Below are 14,656 nucleotides of genomic sequence, written 5' to 3'. Positions count from 1 at the left end.
GATGCTATCTCAGGCTGATTATGTTGAGAAGGTGTTGCAACATTTCTCTATGGAGAATGCTAAAGCTGTAGCACACCTTTACCTAGTCATTTGAAGTTGACTAAGGAGATGTGTCCCAAGATACAAGAAGAGGATGATAAGATGTCCAAGGTACCCTATGCTTTAGTTTTAGGAAGCTTGATGTATGCTATGGTATGTAGTAGGCCAAATATTGCACATGTAGTGGGAGTCATTAGTAGGTATATGAGTCATCCAAGAATTGAGCATTGGAATACAGTCAAATGGATTCTCAGATATTTGAGAGGCACATCCAATAAGTGTTTAAACCTTGGGGGGTTCTACTACTGATTTATAGGGCTATGTTGACTCAGATTTGGTAGGGGATATTGATACCAAGCGAAGTACTATAGGTTATGTCTTTACTATTGATGGGGCAGTCATGAGCTGGGTTTCTAGGTTACAAAAGATTAATGCTTTATCCACTACAGAGGCAAAGTATGTAGCTACTACAGAGGCAACCAAGGAGATGATATGGCTTTAGTTCTTCTTGGAAGAATTGGGACATCCTCAAAAAGATAATTATTTGTTCATAGATAGTTAGAGTGCCATTCATCTTGCAGAGAATTCAGCTCTGCATTCAAACACCAAACAAATATAGTTGCGGTACCATTTCATTCGGTCCATTTTAGAGGATGGACAATTAAAGCTGGTGAAGATACATAACAATGAAAATCCAATAGATATGTTGACAAAGGTAGTAACAAGGGAGAAGCTGACTTCCTCTTTAGCTTTGGTTGGTCTTCTTGACTGAACATGAATAATAGAACAGAAGAGTCCAGGGTGGTTTGATCCAGTGGGAGCCCCATGTCGTAGCAGTATTGCTACATGATCAATCTCCAAGGAGGATATTTTTGTTTAGTATGGAGCCTGATTAGTCCCCAAGTGGGAGATTGTTAGATTATGGTGACTAATCAGGAAAGTACTGTACATACTTCATAAATTGTGAGTCATGGCTGACATATGGCCGACATGTTGTAACCCTAAAACAACATAAAATACTTGTATAAAAGGACTTAGGGTTAGATATTTTTGATTATTATATTATGTTGTGATGCAAAATTAGTTCTTGCAGCAGTATTGAGCTGTAAGGGATTACAGATTGTAATCAGGTTGTAATCACTAGATTGTAATAAGATCAAACTTACTATTTGGTGGACGTAGCCCAGGGATTGGGTGAACCACGTTAAATCTTGGTGCCTTGTGTTCTTTTCTATGTGATCTATTATTTTCTGTTATTTGTTATATTTGCATGTAATTATTGTTTTCTGTCTGTGGTTTTATCCTAACAAAAAGTATAACTATTCAGCTTCAATGACATAAAATTAGTATTATTATTTAGAATTTGAAAATGAAGTAAACCAATGAAATATGTAGAAATGGATGAATCTTAGGATTATAATTTTTACTAATTATTTTGAATAAGAATTGATATATTTTCTTATTTTTTATAGATAATTTTTTAGTTGCTGAAAAATGCTAAAAATTAGGGGTCTAGTTCTCACCCTATGCAAATAAATTTATTCCCCTTTGATCTCAGACTATATTATATATAACATATATAGATAGAACAATGAAAGAATAGATTTGGCTTTAGACCTATATTTTCTCTTTTATAATGATTCAAATTTTAACTCACCTGAAATTGATAGTTTTCATCTCCCACTACATTTTTCAAAAAAAATCTATTCTAACTAGAGGAAAAATTATACATTCTGGAAGAGAACTCTCTCCTCGAGAACATCATATATTTTATAATTTTTTTTAATATTATTTAATATTTTTTTCTTTCTCAAAATTGACAACTTTTTGAGTGTTGAAATATGTGCTTGTAGAATTTTTTTGGTGTAGGAGCACCCTCTCATGAAACAATGAAATAAGGTTGTTTGGGTCATTTATAACCTTGTTTCAATTTTTTTTTTAATGTTTTCAATAAGGCAATGATTCTAGACTCCTAGGTTTACTTTTAACCCTTTTGTGTGGCCCATTATCAATTTGGGTGTTTTTATAAGCCCATTGCCAAAACTGGGAACTTTGAAGAATTTGATGAAGGGAGTGATGAAGAAATCCCTTTGGAGTAAGAAGAACAAATACCTCTAGATCAAAGGATACTTTTGAGCTCTCTTAAGTCCATGGAAAGAAGAACCATGGATGCTAAATTAGACTTACCAACTTATGATGGGAGAATGAACCCTGATGCTGCAGTTGATTGGGTGGATGCCCTAAATAGTTTCTTTAGATGTGATGAGATTCCTAAGAATCAAAGGACAAAGATAGCCAAGTCCAAGTTGAAAGGCACTACTCTTACATGGTGGAATATCACCCAAGGTGATAGAGTAAAGAATGGAAAAGGTCTAGCAACCACATGGACAAAGATGGAGAAGTTATTTAGGAAGGCCTATGTTCTTGAAGACTATGAATTCCAACTTCATAGAAGAAGAATAAATCTAAGGCAAAAATACATGATATTTTTAGCATAAAATAATGAGTTTCAAGCATTGGTGATGAAGACACAAGAGGTTGAGTCTAAAATTATCAAGTTGGAAAGATACTTGCAAGGTCTCAAGTTATCTATCCAAGATGAATTGAGTTTGACAACAATAACCACTGTACAACAATGTGTGCAACTTACACTAAAAGTGGAAGAGGAGTTCAAGAGAAGAAATGAACAATCCAATAGAGGAAGAGGTAGAAATAAAAGGGGTAGAAGCAACTCTTGGCAACAGGGTCAATCATCCAATGAAGGCAAATCCATGGAGCAAACAAACAAAGACCATGGTGAATCTAGTTGGAAAGGAAGCTCTAGAGGAGGAAGATCCTTCTATAGAGGAAAAGGGAGATCTAATGGACCTCCTAAGTGTTTCAAATGCAATCAGATAGGAAACTATCCAAATAAGTTCCCTGAAAAACTAAACAACAATAATCAAGGAGAAAGGACCTAGTTGGTGCAAGAAGAAAAAAAAACTTAGAGGCTGAAGAAGGTGTGGCACTGATGATGAGACAATCATTCCTACAAGTATCTCATGCTCAAGAACCAACACAAAGGAAGAACCTATTTAGGACAAGGATCAAATGTAAAGAAAGGGTATGTAATTTATTAATTGATTCAGGATCAACACAAAATCTAGTTTCTAAAGAAATGGTTCAAATATTAGAACTAGAAAGAATTCCTCATCCATATCCTTATAATGTTTCTTGGCTAACAAAAGTGTAGCAAACCCCTATAATTAAACAAGCCATGGTAGATTTCTCTTTAGGTGATTTCAAAGATAAAGTTTAATGTGATGTTGTAGAAATGGATGCTCACCACCTTCTCTTAGGAAGGCCATGGCAATATGATATGGATGCCATGTATAATTGTAGAAACAATACATACACCATAGTGAGGAACGGAAAAAATTATAATCTTAAGTTCTACCTAAATCTAAAAAGGAAAAAGAACCTTTGGCTATCATAGTGGCAGAAAAAGAAATGTTAAAAGCAATCAACGAAGAAAAAGAGGTATATGCATTAATTTTGGAACCAAGGGATGAACCATTACCTAGCAAGGATAAATTAGTTCCAAAAAAAGTTCAAAAGATTCTTTAAGAATACAAGGAAGTGGTTGCAAAATATTTACCCTCATCCCTACCACCCATTAGAGACATAAGCCACCAAATAGACTTCATCCTTGGAGCATCCTTGCCCAACAAAGCCCCATACAAACTTACTCCTGCTCAAAATGCTAAAATATCCAAACAAGTTACATAATTATTGGATAAAGGATTTATTCAAAAAAGTCTTAGCCCATGTGTTGTCCCTTTATTTTTGGCTCCCAAAAAGGATGGTAAATGGATACTATGCACTAATAGTAGAGCCATTAACAAAATCACTATCAAATATAGATTTCCTATCCCAAGGATTGAAGAGCTCCTAGACCAATTGGGTAATGCATCATACTTCTCAAAGATTGATATAAAATCTAGTTATCACCAAATAAGAATCAAGCCAAGTGATGAATGGGAGATTGCCTTTAAAACTATGCAAGGTCTTTATGAATGGCTAGTAATGCCATTTGGTTTAAGCAACACCCCCTCTACCTTCATGGGGATGATGGATGAAATATTTCATGATTAAAATGGCAAGTTTTTGGTTGTTTATCTTGATGATATACTAATTTATAGTTGGAGCTTGGAGGAACACCTTGAACACATTGAATTGGTTCTTAAAAGGTTAAAAGAGCATCAATTAATGGTCAACCTTGAGAAGTGCTCATCCTTGCAAAAAGAACTCATCTTCTTGGGATTTGTGATCTCACAAGGGATACTAAAAATGGATCTAGCAAAGGTAGATACAATAATTAATTATCCAAAGAATGTAGGTAATGTAAGAAGTTTTCATGGTTTAGCAACATTTTATAGAAGTTCATTAAGAACTTCAGCCATGTATGTGCACCTATATTGGATACAATAAAAGGAGGTAAAAAGGTAAAGTTTTTTTGGACCAAAGAAGAAAATGATGCATTTGAGTATTTGAAATCAAGGGTGGCACAATATCCAATACTCACTCTTCCTAATTTTAATAAGGTTTTTACTGTTGAGACAAATGCAAGCAATCTAGCAATTGGGGTAGTCCTTAGCCAAGACAATAAACCTATGGCTTTCTTCTCTGAAAAACTAAATGATGCTAAAAAGAAGTACTCAACTTATGACTTAGAACTTTATGCTATGGTTCAAGCCCTCAAGAAATGGAGGCATTATTTAATACCTAAAAAATTTGTGGTTTTTATAGATAACCATGCTCTAAGTTACCTAAATTCTCAAGACAAGTTGAGTGTGAAACATATCAAGTGGATGGAACAATTACAAGCCTATTCATTCACCATAAAGCATAAGAAAGGCCAAGAAAATAAAGTTGTTGATGCTCTAAGTAGGAGGATCATTTTGCTGTAGGAAATCCAATTTCAAAGCATAGGCATCAAAGCATTGAAGGAACTTTACAAAGATGATGCAGATTTTGGTGAAATATATCAAGTTTGCACTACTCTTATGGACAAATATCATACATATTTTTTCTGAGTTTCTTATTCAAGATGGAATTATTTTTAAGGTTCATCAACTTTGTATCCCAAAATGATTTATGAGAGACAATATAGTAAAGGAAAAACATTATGGGGGAATAATTGGTCATTTTGGTATTGACAAAACATTAGAGGTTGTTAAGAGACATTATCATTGGCCAAAGATGCAACATGATGTTAAGAAATATGTAGAGTAATGTGTCATATGCCAACAAGCACAGGGTACTACAACTAACCAAGGGTTATACCAACCTCTTCCAATTCCTTCTAGACCTTGGGAAGCAATATCTATGGACTTTGTAATGGGATTACCAAGGACAAAACTAGGACATGATAATATATTTGTGGTTGTAGACCATCTCAGCAAGATGGCACACTTTTTCCCTTGTAAAAGCACTCATGATGCCTCTCATATTGCCCATCTCTTGTTTATAGCGATTGTAAGAATTCATGATGTGCCTAACTCTATTATTTTAGATAGAGATATAAATTCCAAGGACACTTTTGGAGAATGTTGCACAAGAAATTGGGCACTAATCTGCAATTTAGTTCTGCCTACCATCCCCAAATGGATGGTCAAAATAAAGTTGTAAATAGATCTCTTGGAAACCTTCTTAGGTGCCTCACCAAACAATATGCACAAAATTGGGATCTAATTCTTCCACAAGCTAAGTTTTCTTTCAATGATTCATTCAATAGGTCTACATGGAAGGCACCATTCCAAATAGTCTATGGCTATCACCCAAAGGGACCTCTAGAACTTAGAGATTTACCTAATGACATAAAGGTTAGTGCACAAGGAGAAGAATTTGCTGACCTTATCAAACAAGTACAAGAAAGGGTGAAAGATACATTGGAACACACTTCACAAGAATACAAAGCACATGCTGATAAGAAGAGGAAATATGTTCAATTCCAAGTAGGTGACAAAGTATGGGCATATTTGAGAAAGAAAGACTACCTAAAGGTCATCATACCAAAATCCAAATGAAGAAGATAGGAGCTTGTACAATCTTAGATAAGTTTGGTCCTAATGCTTGTGAAATTTCATTACCACCTACTATTGCCATCTCACCAATTTTCAATGTGGCTGACCTCACTATTTTCAAGGATACCTATGATGTTGTAGGTATATCTACAACAAATTCACATGAAGATTGGTTGAAGGATCCACCACCTTCATAAACCTTGGAGTTGAAAGCAATCTTGGAAATAAAAATTACCAAGAAGACAAGGAATCAAACCTACCATCAATACTTGGTCAAATAGAAGGGGTTACCTACCATTGATGCCACCTGGATGACTGAAGATCAAATTTAGCAACATAGATACACTCTTGATCAACTCACCTCAAGTAGGAACTTGAGTTTATTTTCCCCGGGGTAGCATGATGTAGGAGCACCCTGTCATGAAACAATGAAATAAGGTTGTTTGGGTCATTTATGACCTTGTTCCAGTTTATTTTTTATGTTTTCAATAAGGCAATGATTCTAGACTCCTAGATTTACCTTTAACCCTTTTGTGTGGCCCATTAGCAATTTGGGTGTTTTTATAAGCCCATTTCTTAATGAGGTCACAAGGATACAATTCATGTAATCAAATGCATTTACTTGTAATCTAGGGTCTATTAATTGCATTGAGTCAATTAGGACTCATTTGGATGGTTAAAATGCCCTTGAGGCTTTAAAATGTAAAAATGCAACAAACGTTGCAATGCAAATTTGCAAATTTTTGAATAATTAGGAAAAATGATTGTAAGTCGTCCCTCAATGGTCAAAATATTTGAAAATTGGTTGGATCAGTTGGGGAAAATCTTCATATAGCCCTTTCAGGCAGGTGGAAGGTATGATGTAGGTTTTTGCCTTGAAATTAATAAAGAATAACCCTTTGTCTTGCATTCTAGGTGAGTTTTGTGCATGGTACAGACTTGTATGAATGAATAGGAGTTTGAGCCTAGTATTTTTGGATGAAAAATTGAGTTATATTTCACATGCATTTGGTTTGAGGTCCTGAAACACAATACAACTCAAGTTATCATTATTTTAGTGCTGACAACTTGAGTTTTGAGGGTTTCTAGGATTTTTGGAGAAATTGCTTCATAACTTTAGACTCCTCCATAGGAAATTAATGGCCTTTGGTGAAATCATTTTAAATTTAGTCCCCTTTAAGATTCTTTTTTTTTTTTTTTTAGTTGTTAAGATGCAAGGACAAGGGACAAAAGTGATGCCATAGGTGTATATCCCATGTATGCATCAATAAACTATTTTGCTTCGACAAGCGTTTGGGACTCCAAAAAAGTCCACAGCCTAAAACTTTGGATTTAGCCTATTTGGAATTTTTTATAGCCAACATAATTTGGTTGATGTTTTTTTCATATGTTTAAATGACACTTCCTTTGTAAAAATGCCTTAATTAGCCCTTTAGGCCTAATTGTTGTTACAGAGGGTTTAGATAGCATCCTTGTTTATAGGGTCTCAACACTTGGAGGTCCTATAGTAAATTTGAAATGATAACTATTTTGATGATTAAGTTCCTTTTTTCAATCCAAAATCTTCAAGTTGCAGGCAAAAATCCAATTTCTTGGGCTATTAGCATTCCAAGGGTGTATTGAAGGAACTATGCAATCTCTTTGTTTTGGGGTCCTCAAGTTTAGTCAACATGACCATGATGATGTAAAAACAACATATCTAAGCCTTATTTACTATTTACATGTTTTGGGTAAGTTTCATGTATTGATTCATTTTATGCAAAGGTGCAAGTGTGGGGTTCTAGGGTCTCTTTTGGCTCTCAAACCTTTTTTTAAGGTCTGATTGTTGGGTTGAACTCTCCCAACTTACACTATCTCTACCCTACCACTTGCATCATTTTATTTACAATATATTATATCTAATTAAAACACTATAAACTCTATATGAGAATATTCTTGACTTTAAGCTCTATAAAATTGTGTTTATATGTTATTTAAAGAATATCATAAAATATAGTAAGAGTTATTGAAACGTCGGTTTTCCAAAATATTTTTTTCTTTAGTAATTGGATACAAAATATTATAAAACATGCATTTAATTGACATTTCTGATTGGTAAAGTGTGAGACCATATATAACTTAGCTAGAATAAATTTATCTAGATCATATGTTTGAAAATAATAATAATTTTTTAGATAGAAATACTCAAATTTAGTCATTCTGATAAGTCATCCTAAAAGGTGACACCAAGTACTTTTACCCTATAGACTAAGTTTATTTTGAATATCATTTACAAGATTCTTTGAATATCCTCTCCTTCCATAGTTCTTTGGAGTTTGATCATCTTGTCAATAAAATAGAAGCCTCAATCATTAAATAATGAACAATCGATCGATGTCTTTGAATAAAAAAGGAAAAATAATGTCTTATTAGGATGAGAAGATTCACAACCATTGGATAGGTTTAAAAATGACTCCCTTCCTTGGGAAGGGGGTACTTAAAGGAAGCAAGAGTAGGCAAGAATGTGTATGGAAGGCTCCTAAGATAAGTTGGTATAAGCTTAATTTTGGTAGAGCCTCTAGAGGGAATCTTGGTAAGGAAAGTATAGGATGTAGAAGTAATAATGATGAAGGGACAAAGATATTGAAAGCATAGATAATTCTATATGAGAAGCTACAAATAATTGGGTAGAAATCTTAGCTTTGGAAGAAAGTTTGGATTGATGTAAGGAATACAGTCTTAACAAACTAGAAATAGAGGGTGATTCATCCATAATTATCAATACCCTTAGGAAAGGTTCCCTTACTAACTAGAGATTAGAGGCCAAATTATTTGAATCCTTGGATCTTTGCAAATATTTTGCTAAATTTTTAATCAATCATGAATATGGTGAAGGAAATAAAAGGGTGGATGAGATGGATAATCGAGGAGTTGATTTATCAATAGTTCAAGAAGTAAATCTTAAAAAGGAAAGAAAGAGTTAGGACAACATCAAAAGGGCAAGTATATTGACACATATTGGATTAATGCAAGAAAGATCCCACTAAAAGGAAATTTATTTTGATATGATGGTATTATCCTCTTTCCTAGGAATATAGAATGGCATTCCTCTTAAATTTAAATTTTCCTTTTTTGGACTTAATATCTAGGTTTGAATAATGATTAAACAAATCACAAATTTATGAGCTAAGGTGATGCTTGTGCTACACATGATCACTCATCTGGTGTGTTAATTAATAATTTATCATCATATGTGCAAAATTTTAGGAGTTAATTATTATCATGTCAAGCTCTCTGGTTATTAATTTGAAGATAATCCTAGTTACATAGAATATGTGAATGTGAATATGAATACCATTCTGCATTTGATGGGTGCAACAAGGTAGATAGAGGTTACTAAGTTTGTGACAAAGTAAAGAATTAGATTTTTTTAATGATTTCTATTGGAATTCTTTAGAATAACTAAAAGTGGGGTGAGTCAGTTATCTAAGGTCCATATGTACAAATAAATTTTTTCACATCTTAGTGAACCCATATCCCAAATAAAAATTTCATCATGCATGCAAACACTAGATTATGTAATCACTTAAACTTGTAGGTTACTGTCAAATCATTTTACAAAAATATAAACATGAAAATTATAGATTCAATAACACATTTGACACAATGTTTTAACATGGAAACCCAATTTGGGAAAAACCACCAGTAACATGCTACTCATTCTCACTCTTTTGAAGTGATGCCCCATGAAAGGTCAACCCTATTAAAGGTTAGAATGCACACTATTAAATGTGACCTGGTTAAAGGATTTCAATCACCTTGTTAGGAGTGAGCCTTATTAGAGGACTTTAGATCATTCACTTGGAATGTCACTCGGTTAAAGGATTTACAAATGACTATTAAGTCAACCTTAATCCAAAGGATTTACCCTAGACTGATACACTGATTAGAAAGTAACAATAAGACTTGATTTGATAACAAATTACAAGACACTTGTAGATTATAGATCTTTGTTTCAATCCTCCATTCTACTTGGAATTCATACACTTTAGCTCTGATAGCTTGTTCACCCTTCAAGCATCCATACCCTTAAGCTTTCTTGCTTTGCTTGCCAATGCAGTCTCTTCTCTTAGGTCACTGAATAAAGTAATACCCTAGAATCCTTGTCTTCCTTAGGTTCTTGCACATGAAGACCCTTACTTCTGACCAACCATCTTTATAAATAAAGAATTAAGATCTTTTTTTGTTCATCCTCAATCATCCATTTTAGGGTTAGTTTAGATTAGGTAAGATTCAATGAGTTTACCCCTAATTTCATTTCATTCCCTTCTAGAAACTTCTCCTTCATTTCTCTTTGAATTTTCCTCAAAATAATTCACCATGAAATTTGTGCCACTAGCTCATCAACCTTATCTTTCACACAGTTCACACAATCCAAGAAATCAAACTTGTCAGCTTAGATTCATCAAATTCTCAATCTTTCTTATAATGCTAACACTAAGCATTAACTAGTTTTTGATACTTGGCACATATTGCATTTCTTGACATCCTCTATCAAAACACTTGGTACGAACTAATGTTTACTGGTGCTTGGCATCAACTAAACTTTACTTGGCTTACACTGAAATTGAATTTTCTCAAATCCAACTAATTTTTTTCTTGGCTTGCACTAACTTTGCTCAGCACCTATTATCAACTAGGTCAAGCTTGGTAGACATACTTTGTTTAACTTGTTCTTCTAAACTTCCTTAGTGTAACCAACCTTTGTAACCTTAGGTAGATTATCAATGCACTATAATATCACTGCCTTAACTAATTCTTGTACACCTTTTCATATCACAAATAAACCTTCCCTCTAGGTTCTATTGTTACCTCATTTGATCAAATCCTCTTCATCAATAAAATAAATAATAATACTTAAATCATATAAGTAATTTTCTTACCAACAAGTAGCAAGTTTGACATCAGGGATAAAACAATATGAAACACATTTATCATACATGTATCAATTTTTTTTCAACAATTTCCTCACTCTTTGGTGTTGGATGTAGTGATAAAATTTTGAGGAGAAGAGTACCTAGATATTGGAGAATATGGACAGAACAAGAGTAGATTCAAATATTGCCTCCATGTTCCTTGCTCTTACCATGCTCTTCAAATGTGACAGGGACATTTCTTAGACTCTCTACAAAAGTGTGTTTTACAAAAAGTACCTAGTATTAATATGGAGGTAGCTTTGAGTAAAATATACAACAATCTTAGAATACTAATAAAAAGGAACTAAAAAAATTAGACTTACATGAAAATATAGTCACGAAATTCTCCATTCTATGGGTTAAGGATTGGGATTCCTTTAGGGATAAGATAAATGAAAGGATGTAGAACTTGGATTTTCTTTTGGGTTTATTTCATGTTAATTGATTGGATGAACCTAACTAGTTCATGAAGTACTTGAAAGAGGAGGGGATTAAGGGTTATGATGAGGTCCTAAAGTATGAAAATGTCACCCTTCTAGACTTAGAGGACAAGGTGTAAGAAATTGAGATAGATGGTGTTCTAGACAAGTTAAAGATTAGAAAGAATAAAAAGGAAAATGAAGTAGCTCAAGCCTAATGATGAAGGACTTGAAAGGAAAAATAAGTGCAACTATTTAAGGACTGGTGTCTAGGTGTCAATAGTATTATCTATTATTTAGCTACGGCTATAGGAAAGTAGATGGAGTAAGCCTTAATTTTGGTAATCATATAGTTTTATCATAAACTTCTTTGATTGAATAGTTGTCTTAAAAATTATATAATGTTGTATATTTTTAGACATACAATGTCTAGTATATTATGATAGGCTAAGGTCTCAACTTATTTTTGGATTTTGGAAAATGAATTGTGGAAATTATCACTAGATATTTATGAAATAGATAATAAATTTGAGCTTAAATCTTAGTAAATCCTATGTGTAATCTCCTATTTTTTCTCAATACTCTTGGAATACAAGTTTCCTTGTGTTTTCTCCTCTATAATCTTCTTATTTATTCAATTAAAGGAATGAATTTCCTTCTCATAAGATATGGCTTCTTGAGTATCATTTTTTATTTCCCTTTATCAAATATTTACAATATTATTATGCACATTTGGATTTTGAGTTAATAATTTAATTAAGCAATAGGAGATCTAATCGATAGATCTCTTTGCCTGTGATGGAATAGGCCACCCTAAATATAAATTCATCATTCATTAGATAGTGATGGTGTTAATTTTTTGAGAAGACAATTGGTTCCTAATAATATTTGAAGATAAAGAGTCAAGTGTTAGTTTATAGAATATGGATTGTTTGGGGAGATGTATAGACTTAGATTTGAACCATGGATTTAAATAGGTATCATTGTTGCAATATCAAAAAGGCTCACAACATTAAAAAAATCATAAAACTCAAAGGGAAACATTCCCAACTAGCCTTTGATGAGCCCATTTTGGGAAGACATCTCAAAGAAGACCTTCTAAACACTCACTTCTTGGTGGTACATGCTGTGTTCAAAATTTTGGGTAAAGAGTTCATCACAAACATTGAATAGCATTAGTTTAGTAGTGATATCACTTCAATATTTTTAGTTATGGTCTATTTGGTGGAATCAAATAAAGGTAGCATTAATACATTATGTAGGCAATTTCTCAAGCCATAATTTCTAGGACATTTGGAGAAGGTTTTAGTTGATATCAAACATGCATTTTTGATATGTAGTCCCTACCATTATGACATTCCATAACATGGTAGGTAGTTGGTCTTAATATATCCCATCATCTCCTCTTTTCATAGGGCTCAAATGAAGGAATGACTCCCTGCGATTCATAAAAATATCAATTTCCTTTTATACTTTTTTACATGATTGCAAAACTTTTTTTAGAGACTAGACCCATAGATATGTAACAAATGATAGAATAGGAGCATGAGAAAATGAAACTAAAGTAAGCTTGGAATTATTGGATACTATAGTGGCCAAGTATGGCGAGATCTTAGAGGAGGAAGAACCTACATCTCCTTATTTTATGCCTATCAATTGACTTTTCATCTTGGCTATGTACTTTGGATTTAGTTTTTAATAAATTTATGCCTCTTGCATTTATACTTTGTTTTAGTTTTATCTTCTTTGTTAGTTTTTATGATAGTTTCAAACTTCTTATATCCTTTTAATCTTTGAATATGGATTCGTATAACTAGAAATTTACAGGTTCTTTATTTTATCATATTATACACTAACAAAATAACAAGTAGATTATAAGTTTTTTAGTATATTGGTTGTGGCATTTCATGATAGAATTGGAAGAGGGGTAGTTGAAAGGGCAACTGCATGCTTAAGGGATATTCTATTTTTCATATTGTAATTTTATAAATTTTAGGCAAAATTGAAGGACTTCTACCCAACTTCGTCCTTGCAATGCCTCTCAATTTGGGTTGTATCTTTAATTATTTTTAAATCAAAGCCTTTGACCTATTTCTTATCAAAAAATAAATATATTTTTACATAAAAAATATATAAGAAATTCATTAATTTCAATGTTAAAATAATATTTTTAAATAAAAATCATTTATATAAAATATATTAAGAATCTTTATTAAAAAAAATAAAAATCAAATAATGATATATAATCTAAGATTTGATAAATTTGATTATGACACTTATCATTGATTGATTTATCATTATAACAAAGTATTGAACGGTTTGAAGTGATAGTAGACTAGGTAAGTTTTCCCTTTTGTTGTCAAAATCTTGTATTTGATTTAATAGTGTGGATAAAATCAAATATACATAAAGTTTATGCAATATACTTTTACTTTTGTCATTTCTTATTACTATTCTTTTATTTTTTATAACATGCAGGCTCAAGTTACTGCAATAAGGAGGTTACTACTATTTTTGTTGAAAGCTGGAATGGCCGCTCTATGATTATGCATGATAGAATTTGTTGGAAATTACTGTGGACTTAATTACTAGAGTCACGGGTCTATCAAATCAGATATGAGGTTCTATCAAGATTCTAAACTAGTTAAGAATACAACTCAATTTTCTAAGAATGTAGTTGATAATTTCCCCAAGAATACAAAGGAAAGGAAAAAACTAGCAAAGGGTAGAGGAAATTACTATGATTTGAGTTAGTTTAAACCATTATGGGTAAACATGCTAAAATTTCTTATGGAATTCTTAACCATTGATGGTAGGTTTAGTCAGGTTCATAACTTCCATTTTGGTTTCCAAAACCATTTCCATAATTGTGTTAAGATTTATATTACATTCTTTTTGCAAAAATCTCTAACCCAAAGTCTGAGCAAGAATCAATAAGACCCTAACAAATCAGTGCTCCTTGAAGGTTTAGTTCTTCTGATATATGAAAAAGAGGGGTGGTGGTGGGGGGGGGGGGGGTCGGGTGGGGGGTGGATTAGTTATCCAAGGTCTAGATGTACAAGTAAAACTTTTCATAGCTTAGTGAACCCATATCCATAAAAAATATTCATGGATACATCCATTAGATCATACAATCAATTAAATTTGTAGATTACTATCCTAGGTGAAAACAATTTTA

This window comes from Cupressus sempervirens, chromosome 10 (genome assembly GCF_028749045.1).
Source record: "Cupressus sempervirens isolate cs-2001-9-10 chromosome 10, ASM2874904v1, whole genome shotgun sequence".
Lineage (NCBI taxonomy): Eukaryota > Viridiplantae > Streptophyta > Pinopsida > Cupressales > Cupressaceae > Cupressus > Cupressus sempervirens.
Note: the sequence above shows the minus strand (reverse complement) of the source record.